Raw genomic sequence first — 22,234 nt, forward strand, 5'->3', positions numbered from 1 at the left:
GGGTTAATGCAGCTTTATATGCATTGTCCATCATGTGATCCTAAATTCATAACCTTGTATCGAAATGCAATAAAACTTTACACGTGCACTCGTTAGGTGGCTCCAAATGTTAGACTTCTAACCAAGGGTTTGCATGCAATTTTTTTTCCAAAAAAAAGGACTCTTTGCCACCTAAAGAATGCACGTGTGAACTAGGAAAGTGGCTCCAAATGCCAAACTTCAGACTAGGGGTTTGCAGGCTTGTTTTTTCCTTGTTTTTTCCAAAAAAAATTAATTTGGGCTCTTGGCCACCTAACGAGTGCACATGTGAAGTTTCTTCACATTCTGATACAGTTTAGTATTTTAAAGAGTATCCCATACCAAAATTATGGATGGATTGATAATCGAGAAATCAACATCGCAACTACTAGCTGTTAGAACCTTCACACCACATAGACTATACAGAGGCATCAGGAGTAAAGTCTACAACAAGAAATGGCAAATAGTTGCATGTTTTTCATTTTGAAATTGACAGTGCTAGCAAAAACTATAAGGAAGAATTGAAAATACAACGAAGATGCACAGTCAAAGTTGAGAGCGAAGGACAAGAGTAAAAATTTAATTTATATTTTAAGGGTGCGTATAATAGTTTTGCACTGGGACATAGTATATGTCCAATGCACGAGGAGAACACTGTGCCAAAAAATATAATATTACAAAATGTGTTCATTCCATTGGAATGAATGCATCCTTCACTGCTTGAAGATTTCTTACAAGTTGGAAGTCCTTGGGAGTTACAATGATGTGCTTCGCATGTATTGCACAACGTTGAGCATAAATCATCAAGTCAACTAAAAAGGCCTCTACAGCACACTATAGAGCATGAAGACATTCCTTTGTGAAGTGATCGGGTCTATCCTAACATTGTGCCAAAAACATCTCCTTCTTTCTGTGCAGTAGAGTCTCACGAACAAGTCTCGAGAAGCTCGCCTTCGAAATGATGAGATCAAAAGAGCGTTGATACCTCCTAATTTCTCTCACGAGGACCACTATACCTGGTTTCCACTTGTTTTTCTTGTGGGGATGCTGAGGAGGACCCTTGTGAGGGTAGCTTGAGGAAGCTGGGTTAGGTTAAGAAGGGGGTGCATCTGAGCTAATAGATGCTCTAAGGGGATGAACACGATATGGAGCTCTGAGCGGAAGCTTATTTGCAACTACCTTAGACCTAGCCATCTTTCATGCACAAGAGATGTGAGAACTCAATGAATAAGATAGAAAGTGAAACCCTCTATTATATAATCCTAAACTGTAAGACTCATTCACACAGATAAACATTGTCTCTTTCTCTCTTAAACTATGAATTGCATTCACACTGAACACATTGTTCATCTTACTATCTTAGCTCTCTTTGAACCCATTTGCTGCCTTGTTAAAGCCTTATTTCTAGCCACTGGGCATGGTTTTCTTTAGCACTTGAGGTTTCATAATGCACTCTTTTAGTGACACGGCATGATTCCATCATGTCTACAACCAATTCATCAACACTTTCATTTGCTCTCTTTTGCAAGAGTTTAGCTTCACCCGCTACTATAGTCCTATACCACCGAGATAGCAATTGGATCATTGGATTACTACCATTCACCCCTCCACCATGATCGATTTTTCTTTGGTATGCATCACGCGCTATCCAATGTGAATTTTCCATCCCTTGTGTGGACCAAATTTCGATGCTTCTCTTTTCTGCAAAGTATGGCCCATGTGTTTAAAGGATATGCTACAAAGACATATATCACACATGAGTAAAACTATGCTCAATAGTTTATACAATTTATACAATTTTAAAATATTAACTTAGTATGCACCATGTAATGTGTGATAGAGCTTTTGCCCATGCTTCCACCATGTTTTCGTAGAAGCTATGCACAGCGTCGATAAATTCTTTCTTATCTTCATTGTTAAACACTATCTTGCAAAGTAAGGGAGCCAATTTGTTAAGACTTATCCAAACCTTAGCTTTGGCCAACCTTGTTTTTCCTCCATTACTTCGATCAAGAACTGCAAAATGTAACTTTTTCCACCCATCGTTGTCCTGCGGCCTATGAATCATGGCATTCCCTTTCTCATTGATGGGTGCTGAGAGAAAATTCCTGGCCTTTGCTCCTCCAAAGAAAGGCTTTTTTGCCAAGTTACTAGATTTTCCTGATCTCTTCTCATATTTTTCAATTGTCACTTGATGCTTGTGTAGCCCAATTTCTGATAGCACTCGCTCCACACTCCTACACATTGCAATGGCTTTTTTTTTAAATTGCATCCTATAAGCAAAGCAAATGTATTCATATACAAGTTTCTCCATGATTCTGACAAAAGTATGCAATGAAAAAATGTGAATACGATCCAGTGGAATGTTGAAGATGGGCTTCCAAGTGGGATCTTCTCTATTGCGCGTCGATGCAGCACTTGTCACCCTTTACCAATTCTTCTTTCTTTCCTTTCCTTCCACCCCCTTTGTCAAGCAGTATAGGCATGGATTCTTTTATTTGCACCATTGGAGATTTCACACATGCATTTTAAAGTTTTCAAGTCTCTTGCAAGATGCCATTCAACCAAGTATTGGCCATACCCTTCAACCAAGAGCATCTCACCATGTTCTTGACAATTGATGATGCTTGGAATGCTTGTGCGCATAAAGAATAGCTACAGTACCTCAAATGTTTCCTTAGGAACTTCAAATGCAGCGAGCCACCACACATGGCACTCGGTTTGAACACTAAAGTTTCTTGGGTTGTTCTTGTCAAATTGTAAAGTGCTATTCATCATAGTTACACTAACTCTTTCAAGCTTTACTCCTTTGACAGTCTCACTTTCATCTAATTTTATAACAAACTGAACAGATATATTGTAGTGCATTACCATTGCCGACTGCACCTTGTAGGAATCTAAATAGTAATTGTTGAGTTCAGTGAACTTCACCTAATATGCATTTTTGGTCCCAACCTTTAGTGTTTCAACACATTGAACATGCATGGGATCTCCTATCAACTCCAAAATCTTTGTATTAAGTTACCATTGGGCCTCTATTAACTTCGAAGGTTGAGGAAGATACACGATTCTGTTTCTCTTTAGCACACGACCAAACCCAGCCTTCACACCTTTGAATATCTTTGAGTAAGTCATCGTGCTAATACCAACCCTGTCACCAATGGATTGTGCATCCACAGCCAAGAATTCATTTGGCACATCTTTTAATGTACACTAAATTACCTTTTCCTTCACAACCTTAAACTTAGGATTTCTCAAAGCGTTTTCCAATGTACTTGCCTTCAGCAATCTACTAATACACAATCCAACCTCACCCTCACCTAGGTTTTCTTTTTGAGCTACCTTACATGCTTTGATACGTCACTTCCATTGGTCGCTATTCACAAGTAACTCATTGATTGGCTTCTTCTTTCATTTGTGCTCCTGTGTTAGCTTGATGTTGATCTTTCTTAAGTCGTCCAATTATGCCTTTGCCTCCTCATATGAGATACCAATGTCATGGATAGTGTCCTATATTGAAATAATTTGATTGTTTTGTTGAATTATAGTGTCATTCAGCTGTACCACTTGTCCTATGAGTTGTTGTATATGAAGTTGATGTGCAGCGATCACATCATGATATTTTTTTATGGTTTCTTATTGGCAAGTTGTAAATACTTTGAATGCCTAATCATTGAGTCGCCTAGTGTAACCAAGCAACCCATTTTCACCCTCGCACACATACTTCAGCAAATTTGTGATTCCTAATAAAGTTGGAGGTCTATTGTTTAAGGGGTCAATTGGGTAGATTCTCCCATCAACACACAAGTCCACATGTTTCAATCCCATTTGCTTGTAACTCTACAAAACCTAAGGGTTGATGCTGGTACACGGGGCTCTTTTGAATAATGGGACGTATTCAATCTCCACCTCAATATGGAGCTCCTTCTTTCTTGTATTCATCTTACTATTAATAGAAATGAGGAGCTTACTTGGTTGTCACAGGAGGTAGAGTGGAGATACACAAAGAGGCACATAAAGGTGCCAAGGGAAAGGATAGTGTAAGTAATTCACTCTATTAATGAAGGTTGCATAAACACAGAGAAGAGGTCACAATAGAGCCATGAGAGAGTATAGATATTGGAAAAAAATAGCTCAGAGGGTAGGGATGTCCAAGACTTTTCGTATTTTAGACATTTCTATTTTACCTCCAAAAACGTTTTCAAAAAATACGAAATTTGACCTGTTTGTTTGTTTTTTACCAAAAGCTAGAATATAAAAAATTTCCAAAATATCTTAAAATGAACTTTTGAAATTTCATTTTTATTGTTCTCGATTAAAAAATCAATTACCTCATATCTACTAATCATTTTTCATTGAAAATGAAGCACCATACTCATGTAACTAACTCTTTTTTAAATATAAAATTTGATTGAAAAAAACTTCTTGAATGATGAGAGAGAAGGAATCTGAGTATATCTTTGTAGATAATATTAAAAAGGAAAAATGAGATTGTAAAAGTGGAGAGAGAAGATGATTATTTTACTATTCTTCTCTCCTTTTTTCCTTGTTTTAAGGAGGAGAGAGAGGGGTCTAAAAGGCCAAATTGTGAGTTCATTTTTTTCCCTAATGACAAAAACCCATGCAGAAGTATCTCTCCTCTATTGACGCGATGAAGCTCTGTTGATCAGTCGAGCCTCTCTCTCTCCACACCTACAAGGAAGCACTACTCAAATCCATCTTGCTTCTTCCATGGCTCCCAAGAGGCATCGAGATGCTGAGGGAGGTCATGCTCCGAGAGCTCCCCAATGCAAGGATGTAGTCGCTGCTACTAAGAAAACTCAATAGGAAGCTGAAGTGCAAGCGGAAGTTACCCCCAAATCCATTCAACCCAAAGGACCGGTTATTCCACAACAAACCAAGGTTGCGGCCATAACTCGTAATTGTGATGGACGGATCAACGGAGATAATCGAGTTTAGTACATAAGAAAAGGATTAATTTTAAATCTACAACTTCCTAATTTTTCTTTTGTTGTTTTGCATCTTACAATAAAATGAGGGATAAGTTAGTAATGATAGCAAAGCCCATAGGATAAGTCTGTTACATAGATTACTATTAGTTAGAATGTACTTAAACTTGCAAAAACATGTTACTATTATCGATTGCTTTTTAAGGAGGAACATGAGAATTGATGAATGGGATAGATTCTATGCATCGCATACATTGACAATTATCCCCCACCAATTACTATATTAACAGGGACAGAGTGTCACATTGGAATAACAACCCATGCAAAAGTCTCTCTCCTGTTGATGCAATGAAGCTTTATTGCAATCAGCCAAGCCTCTCTCTCTCTCCACACCTATACATAAGTACTACTTAAATCCATCAAGCTTCTTTCATAGCTCCCAAGAGGCATCAAGATGTTGAGGAATGTCATGGTCGGAGAGCTCCCCAATGTAAGGAAGTAATCGCTGCTCCTAAGGGAACACAACACGAAGCTGAAGTGCAAGTGAAAGTTACCTTCGAATCCATTCAACCCAAAGGTCCGATTATTCCACAACAAACCAAGGTTGTGGCCATAACCCATCATTGCAATGGATGGTTGAACGAAGATAATAAGGTTTAGTACAAAAGAAAATGACTACTTTTAAGCTATCTACAACTTCCTAATTTTTTAATTACTTTTTTGTATCTTACAATAAAATGAGGGATAAGTTAGTAATGATAGAAAAGCCCATAGGATAACTCTGTTACATAGATTACGATTAGTTAGAACAGACACCAACTTTTTAGGAAGGAACATGAGAATTGATGAAGGGGATAGATTCTATGCATCGCATACATCGACAAGTGTGTTAAAAATGTTTTATGGTTATGACTACTTTTGGATTTGTGAATGATGAATTATTCCCCCCCCCCCCTAATTACTATATAAATAGGGATAGAGTGTCACATCGAAACAACAACCCATGTAGAAGTCTCTCTTCTATTGATGCGACGAAGCTTTGCTGCAATCAACCAAGCCTCTCTCTCTACACACTACACAGAAGTGCTACTCAAATCCATCAAGCTTCTTCCATGGCTCCAAAGAGGCATTGAGATGCTGAGGGAGGTCATGCTCGAAGACTTCCCCAATGTGAAGAAGTAGTTGCTCCTACCAAGGGAAGACCACATGAAGTGGAAGCCAAAGCAAAAGTTACCTCCGAATCCATTCAACCCAAAGGACCAATTATTCCACAACAAACCGAGGTTGCGGCCATAACCCTAATCGCGATGGATGGCCAAACAGAGATAATCAGGTTCGAGTATATAAGAAAATGATTACTTTTAAGCTATCTACAACTTCCTAATTTTTCTATTTCTTTTTTGCATCTTACAATAAAATGAGGAATAAGTTAGTAATGATAGAAAAGCCCATAGGATAACTTTGTTACATAGATTACGATTAGTTAGAATGTACACCAACTTTTTAGGAAGGAACATGAGAATTGATGAAGGGGATAGATTCTATGCATCGCATACATCGACAAGTGTATTAAAAATGTTTTATGGTTATGGCTGCTTTTGGATTTGTGAATGATGAATTATTCTCCCCCTCCCCAATTACTATATAAATAGGGATAGAGTATCACATCGAAACAACAACCCATGTAGAAATCTCTCTTATGTTGACGTGACGAAGCTCTGCTGTGAACCGAGCCTCTCTCTCTACACACTATGCAAAAGTGCTACTCAAATCCATCAAGCTTCTTCCATGGCTCCAAAGAGGCATTGAGATGTTGAGGGAGGTCATGCTTGAAGACTTCCCCAATGTGAGGAAGTAGTTGCTCCTGCTGAGGGAAGACCACACGAAGTGGAAGCCCAAGCAAAAGTTACCTCCAAGTCCATTCAACCCAAAGGACCAGTTATTCCACAGCAAACCGAGGTTGCGGCCATAACCCTAATCGCGATGGATGGCCGAACAAATATAATCACGTTTGAGTACATAAGAAAATGATTGCTTTTAAGCTATCTACAACTTCTTAATTTTTCTATTATTTTGTTGAATCTTACAATAAAATGAGGGATAAGTTAGTAATGATAGAAAAGCCCATAGGATAACTCTGTTACATAGATTACGATTAGTTAGAACGTACTTTAACTTACAAAAACATGTTAGTATCATTGATTGCTTTTTAGGAAGGAACACGGGAATCGATGAAGGAGATAGATTCTATCCAGCATCGCATACATTGATAAGTGTGTTAAAAATGTTTTATGGTTATAATTGCTTTTGGATTTGTGAATGATGGATTATCTCCCCTAATTACTATATAAACAGGGATAGAGTGTCACGTCAAAACAATAACTCATGCAGAATTCTCTCTATTGTTGACATGACAAAGCTCTACTGCAATCAGTGGAGCCTCTCTCTCTCCACTCCATCAAGCTTCTTTCATGACTCCCAAGAGGCGTCGAGATACTGAGGGAAGTCATGCTCGGAGAGCTCCCCAATGTGAGGAAGTAGTCAATGCTGCTGAGGGAACTCAACACAAAGCTAAAGCACAAGCAAAAGTTGCCCCTGAATCCATTCAACCCAAAGCACTGGTTATTCCACAACAAACAGAGGTTGCGGCCATAAGCCGTAATCACAAAGGATGGCCAAATGGAGATAATCAATTTTAGTACATAAGAAAATGATTAGTTTAAAGTTATCTATAACTTCCTAATTTTTCTATTTCTTTTTTGCATTTTACAATAAAATGAGGGATAAGTTAGTAATGATAGATAATCCCATAGGATAAGTCTATTACATAGATTACGATTAGTTAGAACGTACTCAAACTTACAAAAACATGTTAGTATTATCAATTGCTTTTTATGCAAGAACATGGGAATTGATGAAGGGGATAGATTCTATGCATCGCATACATTGACAAGTGTATTAAATATTTTTTTTTGTTACGACTGCTTTTGGATTTGTGAATGATGAATTATCCCCTCCCAATTACTATATAAACAGGGATAGAGTGTCATGTTAGAACACCAACCCATGCAAAAGTCTCTCTATTGTTGTTGACGCGACAAAGCTTTGCTACAATCAACCGAGCCTCTCTCTCCACACCTATGTAGAAGCGCTGCTCAAATTCATCAAGCTTCTTCCATGGCTCCCAAGAGGCATCGAGATGTTGAGGGAGATCATGCTCGAAGAGCTCCCCAATGCGAGGAAGTAGTCATTTGGTGTTGAGGAAAATCAACATGAAGCTGAAGCATAAGTGGAAGTTACCCTCAAATCCATTCAACCCAAAGGATAGGTTATTCCACAACAAACCAAGGTTGCAGCCATAACCCGTAATCATGATGGATGGCTGAACGGAGATAATTAGGTTTAGTACATAAGAAAAGGATTACTTTCAAGCTATCTACAACTTTCCATTTTTTCTTTTTCTTTTTTGCATCTTACATTAAAATGAGGGATAAGTTGGTAATGATAGAAAAGCACATAGGATAAGTCTGTTATACAGATTGTGATTAATTAGAATATACTTAACTTACAAAAACATGTTAGTATTATCGATTGCTTTTTAGGAAGGAACATGAGAATTGATGAAGGGGATAGATTCTATGCATCTCATGCATTGACAAGTGTGTTAAAAATGTTTTATGGTTATGACTGCTTTTGGATTTTTGAATGATGAATTATGTCTCTTATGATTCTGGGCTTGTATCAAGCGAGACGAGTTGTGGATTGTGGTGGTTCGGGGGACGTTGGGGTCCCCAACCCAATGCTCTCTAACACTCTACGGAGTGTGAAAAAACTCACTTGTGGGTGGAGGTCCTATGCTCCCAAGGGAGATAGATGTACTTAAACTTACACAAACATGTTAGTATTATCAATTTCTTTTTAGGAAGGAAGACAAGAATTGATGAAGGGGATAGATTCTATGCATCGCATACATTAACAAGTGTGTTAGAAAAGTTTTATGGTTATGACTGCTTTTGGATTTGTAAATGATGAATTGTGTCTCTTATGATTTCAAGCTTATATTAGGCGGACAAGTTGTGGATTGTGGTTGTTTTGGACATTGGGGTCCCCAACCCAATGCTCCCTAACACTCTGTGGAGTGTGAAAAAACTCATCTGCGCAAGTGGGGATCCTATGCTCTTGAGGGAGGTAGGTGTTTTTGTTTTAAGATTACTCAAGCACCTGAGAGGGCAAAGGGTCGAGTGATAAGTTCCCCTATTATGTAGGATGGCTCCTGAGGCTCAATGAAGCTTAGAGGGACTCTGAGCCAGTAAATTTCATGTTGACCCCGAACTGAGTGCGATCACATATAGCCCAATCCCAAGGGATTGGAAGGTCATATCCTAGGCTGGATGGTGTCTTTCTGTGGAAAGACGGTTTTGTACCACTCTACAGAGTGATGGTTCTACTTGTTATTATGAAATAAAGTATCTGATATTCGAATTGTTTGTTATGTGCTAAAGATTGAGTTTAATGAACCCAGTTTAATGGAGTAATAAAAGGAAGCTATTTTTATTTGTCCAAACAGTGGTGCTAGTATGCTTTGCTAATTAGAAAACTAAAGCAAACCCAATCGAGGAAAGTGGGAGGCTTCGATCTTGACCAATCGAATGCTTATGGGTGGCTAGGTGGACCCGATAAGTCAAGTAACTTTCCAACACTAGATAGAGCTGATTAAATCATGACCCTTTCAATATCAGTAGGATTAGTTACCATGTTTAACACCATTTTAGGGGGTCAGATCTAAGATTTTACCTTATGGATAGGGGGATCAAGTTACACTCTCCCCCATCTCTTACTCTCTTTGAACCAAGTGTGGTATTAACCTCACTGTTGCCTTTGATTGATTACAAAGTGTTCTTTCTTAGATGAGCATTAGATTACTATTAGGGGTGACTTGTCCATGCTTCCTTGTGAAGTAGAACTAAGATTCCCATGTTCAACTAAATCTTAGGTTTTACTGGATGGTGATGTGCATGGATATGAATTTCAGTCGACTATCAAGAGGACTCCTCCATGTCTGTTCGATGAGGCACCTCACAATTGAGATATATGTAGTTCTGTATATTCAGGTAGAGAGGTGGTATTGGGGATTGTACACACAGAGAAAGCGTCAGTCGTTGATTTTGAAGGAGCTAAAGGAGCAGTAAACCGGCCTATTGGATGGTGTGGGACTACTGATGTAGCGGCTGTGGCTACAAATTTGGTGCCCTATTATTTTGCAAGGAATGCAATGGCTGCGTGTCATGATGAGTAGGTGGAATAGCAACTTGCTACTATAGGCATGATTGGCACTGATTTCAGCATAGAGGAAGTCACCAAGTTGCCGGCGTGGACCTGCATTCGTGACCTGGAAGGTAGATTAGTTTGTGCAAGGTTAGAGTAATGAGTTTTTGCTGGAGTTAGAGCTTGTCCGCATGTGGCAAGTGGTGGGAAGATTAATATGGGATAAGGGAGAGGAGCATATTGGAGCACATGGATGGAAGGGGACAAGAAGAGAGGATTGTCTCAGAGAAGATATAGTGGGATGGTGATGAGTATTATTAGATGTTGATTGGAATGATGTGGTGGCAAATGGGGCAACTGGATAAAGGGTCAAAGATTGAGGAAGTGTGATGGTAGAGCCTGCGAGAAAGAGATTAACTTCATGAAATATGGCACTTCTTCCATAAATGAAGTCCTTGTTGTGTGGATCATGAAACTGATAAGCTTTGTGACCCTGGGGATCACCATATCCCGTAAAGATTAATTGTGTGGCTCTAGGAGAGAACTTGGATTTTTGATCCTTATTTACAACAAAGGTAGTGCATCCAAAAACATTTAGATGTGATAGGTCAAGAGGGTGACCAAACCATAATCCATGAGTGTTATTGTGTAGAGAGTTTGAGTACAACATGTTTTGAAGATATGTTGATGTAGCAATTGCTTCCTCCCAATAATCTTTTCCAAGACACGAGCTAGTGATAGCATAGCTCTTGTGACATCTAGTAGAGTATGATTCTTACGTTTAGCAACTCCATTTTGTTGTGGATGATGTCGTATGGTGAGCTCATGTTGAATGCCAAAGGCTTTGCAATAATCTTCAAACTCATTTTATGTGTATTCTCCTCCATTGTATGTACGAAGAGCTTTGAGTTGTAACTCATGCTTCTTTTCAATTGCTTTCTTGTATTCTTGGAACTTGGAGAAGACTTATGACTTCCTTATGAGAAAATATACAACAATATATCTTGAATAATCATCAATGAGTACCATAAAGTATTTTGCTCTAGTGAGGGATATATGATTGATAGGACCACAAATGTCAGAGTGTACTAATTGAAGAGGTTGAGTCACAATGGAGTAGGATTTGGGGTAAGGAAGATTTGTGACTTTATTGAGAGCACAAGCTTGACAAAATGGAAATTGAGAGAGGGAAGGTGGAATGACTCATACAAGTTTCTTGTGAATAAGTTGTTGGAGAACATTTTGAGCACTTCACTTAGCTGAAGCATTTGAAGAAGGTTGTAGAAGTGAATAGCCAAGTGTGTAAAGTTGACTTAGTTTTGGGCAGGTGAGTTTGAGAGAAGGTGAGAGTAGTTGTAAGATGTAGTGGTCTTTGTAGAAGCGAGTAGTAAGAGAGGATTGAGAAGTGAGCTCACTGATATTTAACATATTTTTTTTAAGGTTGGGAACATAATAGACTTTATGTACCTTGATTATGTGGTTGGAGGGAAGCTCCACTTGAATGATTTCATAGCTGTGAGCTTGTTGAATGTTGTTGTTACCCATGGCAACACTAAGTGGAGTGGACATTTCTTTGAAGTTAACCAACCATTCTTTATGAAAAGTCATATGATGAGTAGCTCCAGAGTCTAGAAACCATGTATATTCTTCTTTGGAGTTTGAAGAAGGTGCCCAAACACTTGTGGCTAGGTTGATGATAGTTTCTAGTTGCTCTTATATGTCATAATTGCCAATGCTAAAACAAAATGAGCTTGACCTTTTGAGTGTTGTTTGTTAAATCTATTTTTTTTATGATAATACTTTTCAATATGACCTTGTCATTTGCAAACATTACATATGAGATGATAATGAGGGTTTCTTGTTAAGGATAGGGATTGTTAAGGATAAGAGTTGAGCCTATGTTGAGGATTTTCAAGTGCCTTGAAGTTAGACCGAGGAGAAACCTTGGGCTTTTAATGAAGGGGTTGAGCTACTTTGTGAAGATGTTTTGGGTTGTAGGCAGTTATAGCTAGCGCTTTGGAATCTTGAGTGAAAGAAGTAGAAAGAGTATCTCTCATTACTTGCTCTTGCATGATTCTATTAATCAGCAGTGGGTGATTGAAGCTTGGGTTTATCAGTGGAGGTTTGAGTAGTAATAAAAGCTCTCCAAGTAGAGGAAAGGAGGAGAGAAGGAACATGGCTCGTAATTCTTCTAAGATGACTAAACCATATATTATGGTTTCATCTAGCAAGGATTGCCACTGTTCTAAGAACTTTGTGATATTCCAACTTTACATGGCATCTCTAGCAACCTCTCTAGATCTCAAAGATTAAATCGTCAGCATCAAATTGCATCCTGAGAGCTTCCAACTTGTTGATTTGCCAAGATACCCTCCATAAAGAGCCCCTCTTCTTTGCCACAACCCTTCTTCAAATTAACTATAAATACAAGCATTAGGAGTCGTTGGAGGGTAGTTGGAGCAAGAGAGGAGAGGCTCTTCTCAAGAGTATAGAGCAAGAGGGAGTGGGGCAAGAGAAGTGAAAGGATGGGAATTCTCATCACGAAGAGACAAGGATGATACTCACAAGCCCTTGGAATCAAATCCTTTATCCCTGCTACCCCACTTCCTTATGGAATCAAGACTCTTGTCGATTTTTCTAAATTCTTAATGATTGTCATCCCCCATCAATCAAATTCCTTTCAATCCAATTGCAACAACCCCAACCTCTCTTGCTAAAAATCCCCTTTACAATCTCGCGGTTAAATACCATGGCCCCGAAGAAAAAAGTTATGAAGGTCGTAGAGGCAGGAGTTGCCAATAACGCTGCGAATATGACCATGTAATATGCCAAGCTTCCTCCCATAGGAACCCCCCCTCCTTTTTAATTTCAAAAAAAATATATATGCAATTCAAAAATTTTTAACCCCCCTCTCTCTCCCCGCCAACAACACGTCGGGGAGACAGAGAGAGGGAGTGGTGGTGTTGGGCAGCATGCAGCCCCCCAGGTGGGAGGGGTGGTCATGCCACCCACCTCCTCCCTCTCCTATATAAGGGGAGGCTTCTCCCCCCCAGCAAAGAGAGACTGCGCCCCCACTCCCCTACGTCGCCACCTCCTCCTTGCGGAACTACTGTGCGGGCCTTGGGCCTTCGACTGAAGGTCATCCATCCCCCTCCATTCGTAATCCGCTGCAAGTCTCCCCTCCCTACGACTCTCGACCGTAGCCACCCCACCACTTGATTACCAGTCGCTGCGGGTCTTCGCCCCCTGGGGATCCCTACGGTAGCCACCTCCCCCCCTTGATCTCGTCAGTCGCCGCAGGCCCCCGTGAGGAGAGAGAGAGAAGGTGAAGGAGAGAAGAAGAAGGAGAGGGAGAGAGAAGAGAAGAAGAGGGAGAGGAGAGAGAGAAGGAGAAGGAGAGAGGAAGAAGGAGAGGGAGAGAGAAGAGGGAGAGAAGGAGAAGGAGAGAAGAAGAAGAGGGAGAGAGAAGGCGAGAAGAGGGAGAGAAGGAGACAGAGAGGAGTGAGGAGAGAGAAGAGAGAGAGGAGGAGAGGAGTGGGAGAGAGAAGAGAAGAAGAAGGAGAGAAGGAGAAGGAGAGAAGAAGAAGGAGTGGGAGAGAGAAGAGAAGAAGAGGGAGAGAAGGAGGAGGGAAGAGAAGGAGAGAGAGAAGTAGAAGAAGGAGAAAAAAAAGGGTTAGAAGAGAGGAGAGGAGAAGGAGAAGGAGAAGGAGAGAGGTAGAAGAAGAAGAAGAAAAAGAAGAGGTAGAAGGAGAGAGGAGAGAAGTAGTAGAAGAAGAGAAGAAGAAGAGAAAGAGAGGGAAGGAGAAGAAGGAGAAAAGAAGTGGGAGAGGGAGAAGGAGGAGAGAAGGAGAGAGAGAGAGAGAGAGTAGGAGAATAAGAGAAAAGAAGAAGAAGAGAGAGAGAGAGAGAGAGAAAGGAGAAGAGGAGGAAAAGAAGAAGAAGAGAGAGTGAGAGAGAAAGAAGGAGAGGGAGTGAGAGTTGGTGAGTAACTTCAAGGAGCCACACTCAAACCACCCCCTCGGCGAAGGACCCCATCCAGCGGTCTTTCCTACCTGAACCTATCAGCCTGAAAACCGTTAAGGTTTGGACTGTCCAATCTCCACGAGGCGAATGGCTCCCAAGAAGAAAATCGCAGGAAGCGTAGGTGCCAAAGCTACCGATAATGCCGGAGAGGCGAGCGGAGCAACCAACGCAATAAACACGAATCAAACCCAAGTTCTTTTAGCTTATAATTAATTATGTATTTCCTCTCATGAAGAAATTGAAAAGGATAGCTACGAGCATGGAATAAGGGCAAGTCGTAGGACTATTGTTTACTCCAAGCACTAGGTTGCGTGCGTAGAGTATGGAGATCACACAAGTTTACATGCATACAATGATAGCTTTTACACACATAAAAATGATAATGCATTCGCATTATTTCACATAAAATAATAGCTTTTAAACCAGTTCAATGCATGAACAGTCATCTAGAATTCATGCTTCGCATTCATGATTAAAAGAAACACATGAAATGTTAGTTTTCGTTTGTAAAATGCATTTGGACCGTCGAAAAAGAAACCTAGACTTTCATATACGCAAGTCACATGTGATCCAGTGCATTAGAAATAAGTACTCCTTGCCGGAACGATGAGATATAAAGGTTGTTTAGGACATTCAACTTTACTAAGCGCACCATGTGCATGATGGGTAAGGTTGATTGGAAAATTGTGCATGGAACCGCACTAAAAGAAATGGAGGAAACGCATGCATCTAGACTATAGCTTGAAGGCCCAAATGAAGAGTCCTGTGTTGCCAAGTGTAATAGCCAAAATTGGTTAGAACTAGAAGATTAAAAAGACCCTTGGTTGGGTTGCGAACAAGGCATGACCGTTGCCTTGACTGACTAGCTAATGCTTGAGTTAGGGTTAAGATACCCTAAGGTAAAACCCAAGGGAAAAGGGCAAGTCAAAAATAAGTTAACTTACCAAGATCATTTGCTTGTGTAATCCTATTTGAGATTATTGGGATCTCGCCAAATCGTGAAAAGACCCAAGATCGGATACTAGGAGCATCTGGGAAAAAAGGAGTCACACCTTAGCAATCAGTCGTACAAACAACCTCCGAAATGTTCATGCTTGTACTTAGGTACATTATTTGATCTCTTTGCCCAAGGAACTAATTCACGGAAAACACTTAATGCTTCAGGTTGAAAGCCTGGAGGGAGAGGTAGGAACAATTACCTCCGACTGTCTGCCTGGCCCTATCCAAGGGGGTTGTTAGCCGCACCAGGTATATGGACCTAACCCACCGAGAGAGGTCTCTATGTGGGTACTACTTGGATCGGGAGGACGCTGGGGTGCCAAGGGAGGCTCTAGATGTATTCCCTTGCCTTCGGATCCTGCATAAGAGGCCGATGTGACTCGAGATGGGATCTCGAGGCCTGTGTACTAGTCAACAGGCAGAACTTGGAGCAGCAATCCTGTAGATTGTTGATATTGGATGTACTCCAGGATTTTGATAAATAAAGAGGAGATATTGGAGAAAAAGGAATTTGCTTGACATTGTTTTTGTTTCAGTGCCTAAGTTGCGTGAAGGAATCCATGATTAATTTGATTAATTAAGGAAGCTGCTTTTGCATGTCAAAACATAATGTGGTAGGTAATTAGATAACTAAAGCAAACTGAGGAAAGTGCGGTGGACGTGACTTGGGTCCGTCCTACAGTAGGGTGGTCCCAGTTAGCTAAGAACTTTTCTCAAATGATGAGATAATAAGACTATGAAGACCTAGTGTTAGTAGATGTAGAATCCCAGTTTATTTTGTTTTAGGGGAAAGGGATGGGACTATGCTGTATGGCAGAGAGGTTGAGCTTCGCATCCCTCTCATTTCCCATTCAACATGAGCCAAGTGCAGCATGAATCCGCTTCAACTCTATTGTTCCTACACAAAGTGGTACATCTAGAGTTCGACGCTAGCTTCTTCGTAGACACTTTGTTGATAGTAAAGGAACCCTAACCTCAGGTCGATCCCAAGTGGGAACGGCCGGACACTTCCGCTCGGGGCAGACTCGAGAAGACCTAGATTACAAACCCTGTGCCATTCCTTGTGAGTGCTAGGCGGAGTCTTCTAGACCCTCCTCCCGATGGGCTACTAAGACATGTCCCACAAGCGAACAAGCGGGCACGTTACAGTTGGTATGAGAGCAAACCAACGCAATCTAATATTTACAAGGGAACTTAATGGAGGAAAATAAAGGGAATAAGGGGACAGCCAAGGGAAGGTGAGTGGAATAGAACAGTGTTTTCTGTTGAAAACATTTTCTTACTCACTTATGGATGTTGGGTTGCAGAGTCACGAAGCATGGAGCAAGTTCTTGGTGTTCTAGGTCATGTTCATGACTGCAATTTGTGCTTCGGATTATCGTCAGAGGCTAGGCATGATGAATATTTAAGACCGCATCTATAATCCTTCACCTCTTTATGCGAAACGGAGATGGACGGGAGAATCAAGAATATACTACATAGCAGCCCACCGACTCGCGTACCTTCAGACCAACTTGAAGAGAATCAAGTGGATGGAGGATTTAAAGATCGTGAAGGTGTTCATCTTTTTCGAAGCTCACGCAAATGCAACCTTGCATGTTGGTGGTCAGCAAGTCAAGTAGAACAAGTATGTCTATGAAGAAGTGACCCGGGTGATCCCTGCCGATAGGATCAAAGTGCTAGGGCGCTATGAGAAGAAAGGGTATCAAAGGAAGGGATACCCCGAGCTTCCTATGACTTATCGTTTCCTAAAAATCCACAATCCCACTCCATATTATTACTTAGTCCCCATAGCCGATTGTAACACAATCCTATTTTCCCCAAACTGATGCTAAGCTTGTTCTACATTTCCAAAAGAAAATGTACACAAAGGGTTATACCCTCATGAATAAATAAGAATTTTTACTATTGTCTATCCTGATTGTAAATGTTGGCAAAGGTGTTAAGTGATTAAGTCACTTGGCTAAAAGCTGTGCTAGTCATATTAACGTAATAAGGGAAACGTTTGATAAGTTTTTAACATAAAGAATCTTATTGTCTAGACGCAACCCCAAGCACAGGTTCTAAGTCTGACTCCTGCACTAAGTTCCGCTGTGATTCAAGAGAAGAAGTTCCTTCTCAAACAAACTAAGCCACCTAAGTTTGATGGCAAGGGAAGGACTGTTCAAGCTGATGCCAAGATCTGGATCGAGTCCGTGGAGGATTATTTTGAGGCAGCAGGAACTGCACCTGCTAACCAAGCCATGCTCGCCAGACTTAAGCTCACAGACAAAGCAAGACTTTGATGGAAATAGTGGTGTAGAGACCAAGCGATCTCGGAAGGGACATTCACTTGGGAGAAACTTAACGAAGCTGTGCGAGGGAGGTATCTGCCACCTGCATACCACACCCAGAAGATGAATGAATTCTATAAATTGAAGCAGCTTTGACTATCCCTTGATGCATATTATTCAAAGTTTGTTTCTCTCCTAAAGTACACACCTCCAATGGATATCAATGCACTCGCTTGGAATCAATGTGCCCAAAAACACTCGCTTGGAATCAATGCGCCCAACAGACCTACAAGATGCACTCATTCGAGCTACACCAATAATACAGGAGGTGCACTCGCTTGGAATCAATGCGCCCAATGGATTCAAATTTTTTTGCCCAACGGACCTACAAGATGCACTCATTCGAGCTACACCAATAATACAGGAGGTGCATGCCAAACCAAGGAACAATAGGACTTGGCCTTACAGAGATCAGAACAAGGGTATGTCCAGGGCTCAGACTAAGAGTGTGCAGGGTCAAAATCTGGGCCAAAGGAAGAAAGCTAGGGCCATTGCTGTCAACAACTTTGTCCCTACACAAGGTAATGACCGCAATCTACGTTGCTTCCATTGCAACGAGCCCAGACACGTCAAGAGGCAGTGCCCCAAGCTTAGCAGAGGACATTGCCAAGGGCAATTACATGGAGTCACCCATGGCCACAGGGAACCACCATCATGGCCAGAGAGAGAACCTCCAGTGTTTCCAACAAGGAGTTGGGCAATGAAGAAGATCCATCCATGGATGCTGACATTGAGAGGGTAAAGGTTCATGCCGCTCTTCACAAGAAGGGGCCGAATCGCCAATTCTCGGTGATTCAAACTCCATCAGATTATGAAGGTTAAAGCTTCAAAACCCTAATTGACTGTGGCAGTACACCTTCCTTCATTTCACCGATCTGTGCAAAAAGGCTAGGGATAGCCACAATAGATGCACCTACTTTAGTTGTGGAATTGGCAAATGGTCGTGAAGTCTCTTGTACTAGGCAAACTGCTAAGGTGAAATTCCTACTGGGTGGGAAGCCAACTTTGGTGAGATTCAGGGTAATGAACCTAGGTGTCCACGAATGTTTACTTGGAATGGATTGGCTAATACCCAATGATGCCCACATCCACTATGGAAAGGGTCAAGTCTCCTTCCAAAATTCTGAAGGGGAACTAGTTACAACTCAAGGAGAGGATGGTAAGCCAAAAATACAGCTGGGAAAAGCAACAAAGATAATAAAAGGAGTTAGAAAATGCCTACCTATCTATCTGATTAAACTGAATAAGCTAGATCAGAATCAGGAATCTGGGGAAGAACCTTCTTGGTTAAAGGAATACACGGATGTATTTCCTGAAGATTTGACAAAACTTCCTCCTCAAAGGGAAGTCGACCACAAAATCAAGCTGGCGCCAAGAGTTGCACTAGTTGGCAAAGAGGCCATATAGGATGTCCATCCTGAAAGCTATCGAACTGAAAGAGCAACTCAAGCAACTGTTAGACCAAGGCTACATCCGTCCTAGCAATTCACCATGGGGAGCTCCAATACTACTCCAAAAGAAGAAAGATGGAATGCTTCGGCTATGCATTGACTACAGAAGGTTGAATCAATCAACCATCAAAAATAAATACCCCATTCCAAGAATAGATGAATTACTTGACCATCTTCAAGGTGCAAATATCTTCTCTAAGATAGATCTCAGATCTGGATATTATCATGTAAGGATCAAGGAAGAAGATATCCTGAAGACTGCGTTCAGCACAAGGTATGGACACTTTCAATTCCTAGTGATGTCATTCGGGCTAACGAATGCTCCTGCTACCTTCAACATGTTAATGCAGGATATCTTTAGGCCCTATCTTGATGACTTCATACTCGTCTTCTTTGATGATACCCTAGTCTACTATAAACAGGAAAAAGATCATGAACCCCTGCTTCGCATTGTTCTTGAAACAACGAGAGCACACAAGCTTTATGCCAAGAAGAAGAAGTGTGCATTTTTCAAGCAACAGATTGAATATCTGGGATTCATTGTATCAGCGAAAGGAAATTAAGTAGATCCAGCTAAGGTCAGAGACATTCTAGAATGGCCAACACCAACTTCTATCAAAGAAATACGTAGCTTCCTTGGATTGACAGCATGGTACAGGATTTTCATCAAAGATTATGCTTTGATTGCAGCACCTCTGACTGACCTACTAAATAAGCAAGTAGCAATTGTATGGTTACCTACCGAACAGACCAGCTTTGACAAACTAAATTAAAGCTTAGTATCAACACCCATCCTAAAACTTTCTGATCTTAGTAAGGAGTTTGAAGTGGTAACTAATGCTAGCGCACTTGCTTTAGGATGTGTGCTTATGCAAGAAGGTCATCCCATAGCATACTCTTTAAGAAAATTGAAGAGCCATGAAAGGAATTATGCTACCCACGATCTGGAGCTGTTGGCTGTCATCCATGCTCTCAAACTTTGGAGACATTACCTGCTAGGTAACAAATTTTCCTTAGTGACGGACCACAAGAGTCTTAAATGGATCTTCACTCAGAATGATCTCAATATGAGACAACATCAATGGATTGAAGTGTTGGAAGAATATGATTTTGAAATCAAATATAAGCCTAGAAAAGAGAATGTAGTTGCCGATGTTCTCAAATATGTCACGGAATGTTTGTCTTGTCAATGCATTAAGGCAAAACATGTCAAAATGCCTAGGAAATTGCAACCACTTGACATTCCCCAAATGAAATGGAAATTTATTAGTATGGACTTCATTATTGGTCTACCCCAAGTTCAGGGAGGATACAACTCTATTATGGTTGTAGTAGATATGCTCACCAAGGTTGCACGTCTCATCCCTATCAAGACAAACTATAAAGCTTCAAACATCGCATGATTATTCATCAAGGAAATATTCAAACTGCATGGGTTACCCAGAAGAATCATTAGTGATCGTGACTCTCTCTTCACATCACACTTCTAGAGGGCTATCTTTGAGGCTATTGGGACTCAACTATGTTTTAGTACAACTTACCATCCCCAAAATGATGGTCAAATGGAATGAGTCAACCAAGTCATTGAAGATATGCTCAGGGCATACTGCTATTGCAAACCCAAAAGATAGATTCAATATTTGCCACTCGTTGAGTTTTCCTACAATACTTCTTACCAACAAAGTATTCAGATGACCCCTTTTCAAGAATTTTATGGGCACGATTGTCGTACCCCTTTGAGCTTCTCGGATCCAACTTTGAGGATAGAAGCTTCAAGGAAGATGCTGGAAGACATGGATGATCAAATCAAGTCAATAAGATAGGACATCCAAGCTGCCAAGGATAGATAGAAGGCTTACACGAACTTGTAACGGCAAGACAGATCCTTTGTTGAAGGTGATATGGTCTTCATCCATGTACGCCCTAAAAAGAGTTCATTGTCCTTGGGAGAGTACAAGAAGCTAAGTCCAAGGTATTGTGGACCTTATAAGATCACTAAGTGCCTAGGACCTAATGCTTACAGACTGCAGCTACCTGCAACCCTAAAGGTTCATAATGTATTCCACGTTAGCCTATTGAAAAAATATCTGCCTAATCTGAATCATGTACTTGATGATCAGCAAATTGTAATGATTAGCCAAGGAGTCCTTAAGCTATGGCTTGATAGAGTCCTAGATGTTAGGGAGAGGCATTTGAGGTCAAGGACCTTGAGAGAATACCTCATCTAGTGGAAAGATTATCCCAAAGAGCATGCCACCTGGATGGACGAAGATACTCTCAACCAACAATATCCCCAAGTCCTCTCGAGATGAGGACATCTCAATTCCTCTAAGGGGGAGAGGATGTAACATGCCAAGTTTCCTCCCATAGCAACCCCCCCTCCTTTTTAATTTCAAAAATATATATATGCAGTTCAAAAATTTTTAACCCCCCTCTCTCTCCCCACCGACAACACGTCAGGGAGAGAGAGAGAGGGAGTGGTGGTGCCCCCCCAGCTAGGAGGGGTGGCCATGCCACCCACCTCCTCCCCCCTGTATAAGGGGAGTCTTCTCCCCCCGGCAGAGAGAGATTGCGCCCCCACTCCCCTACGTCACCACCTCCTCCCTGCAGAACTACTACGCGGGCCCTAGGCCTTCGACTAAAGGTCATTCCTCCCCCCTCTGTTGGCAGTCGCTGCGGGTCTACCCCCCAGGGGCTCTCGACCGTAGCCACCCCACCACCTGATCACCAATCACTGCGGGTCTTCCCCCCTGAGCTCCCTACCGTAGCCACCTCCCCCCCTGATTGTCAGTCGCCATAGGCCCCCGTGAAGAGAGAGAGAGAGAGAGAGAGAGAAGGTGAAGGAGAGAAGGGGAAGGAGAGGGAGAGAGAAGAAAAGAAGAGGGAGAGAAGGGGAGAGAGAAGGAGAAGGAGAGAGGAAGAAGGAGAGGGAGAGAGAAGAGAAGAAGAGGGAGAGAAGGAGAAGGAGAGAAGAAGAAGGAGAGGGAGAGAGAAGAAGAAGGAGAGGGAGAGAGAAGGGGAGAAGAGGGAGAGAAGGGGAAGGAGAGAAGGAGTGAGGAGAGAGAAGAGAGAGAGAAGGAGGAGAGAAGAAGGAGTGGGGGAGAGAAGAGAAGAAGAATGACAAAAGGAGAAGGACAGAAGGAGAAGGAGAGAAGAAGGAGTGGGAGAGAGAAGAGAAGAAGAGGGAGAGAAGGAG

The sequence above is a fragment of the Lygodium microphyllum genome, chromosome 3 (genome assembly GCF_053477565.2).
Source record: "Lygodium microphyllum isolate KBCC chromosome 3, Lygodium_microphyllum_v1.1.10, whole genome shotgun sequence".
In the NCBI taxonomy this organism is placed as follows: domain Eukaryota; kingdom Viridiplantae; phylum Streptophyta; class Polypodiopsida; order Schizaeales; family Lygodiaceae; genus Lygodium; species Lygodium microphyllum.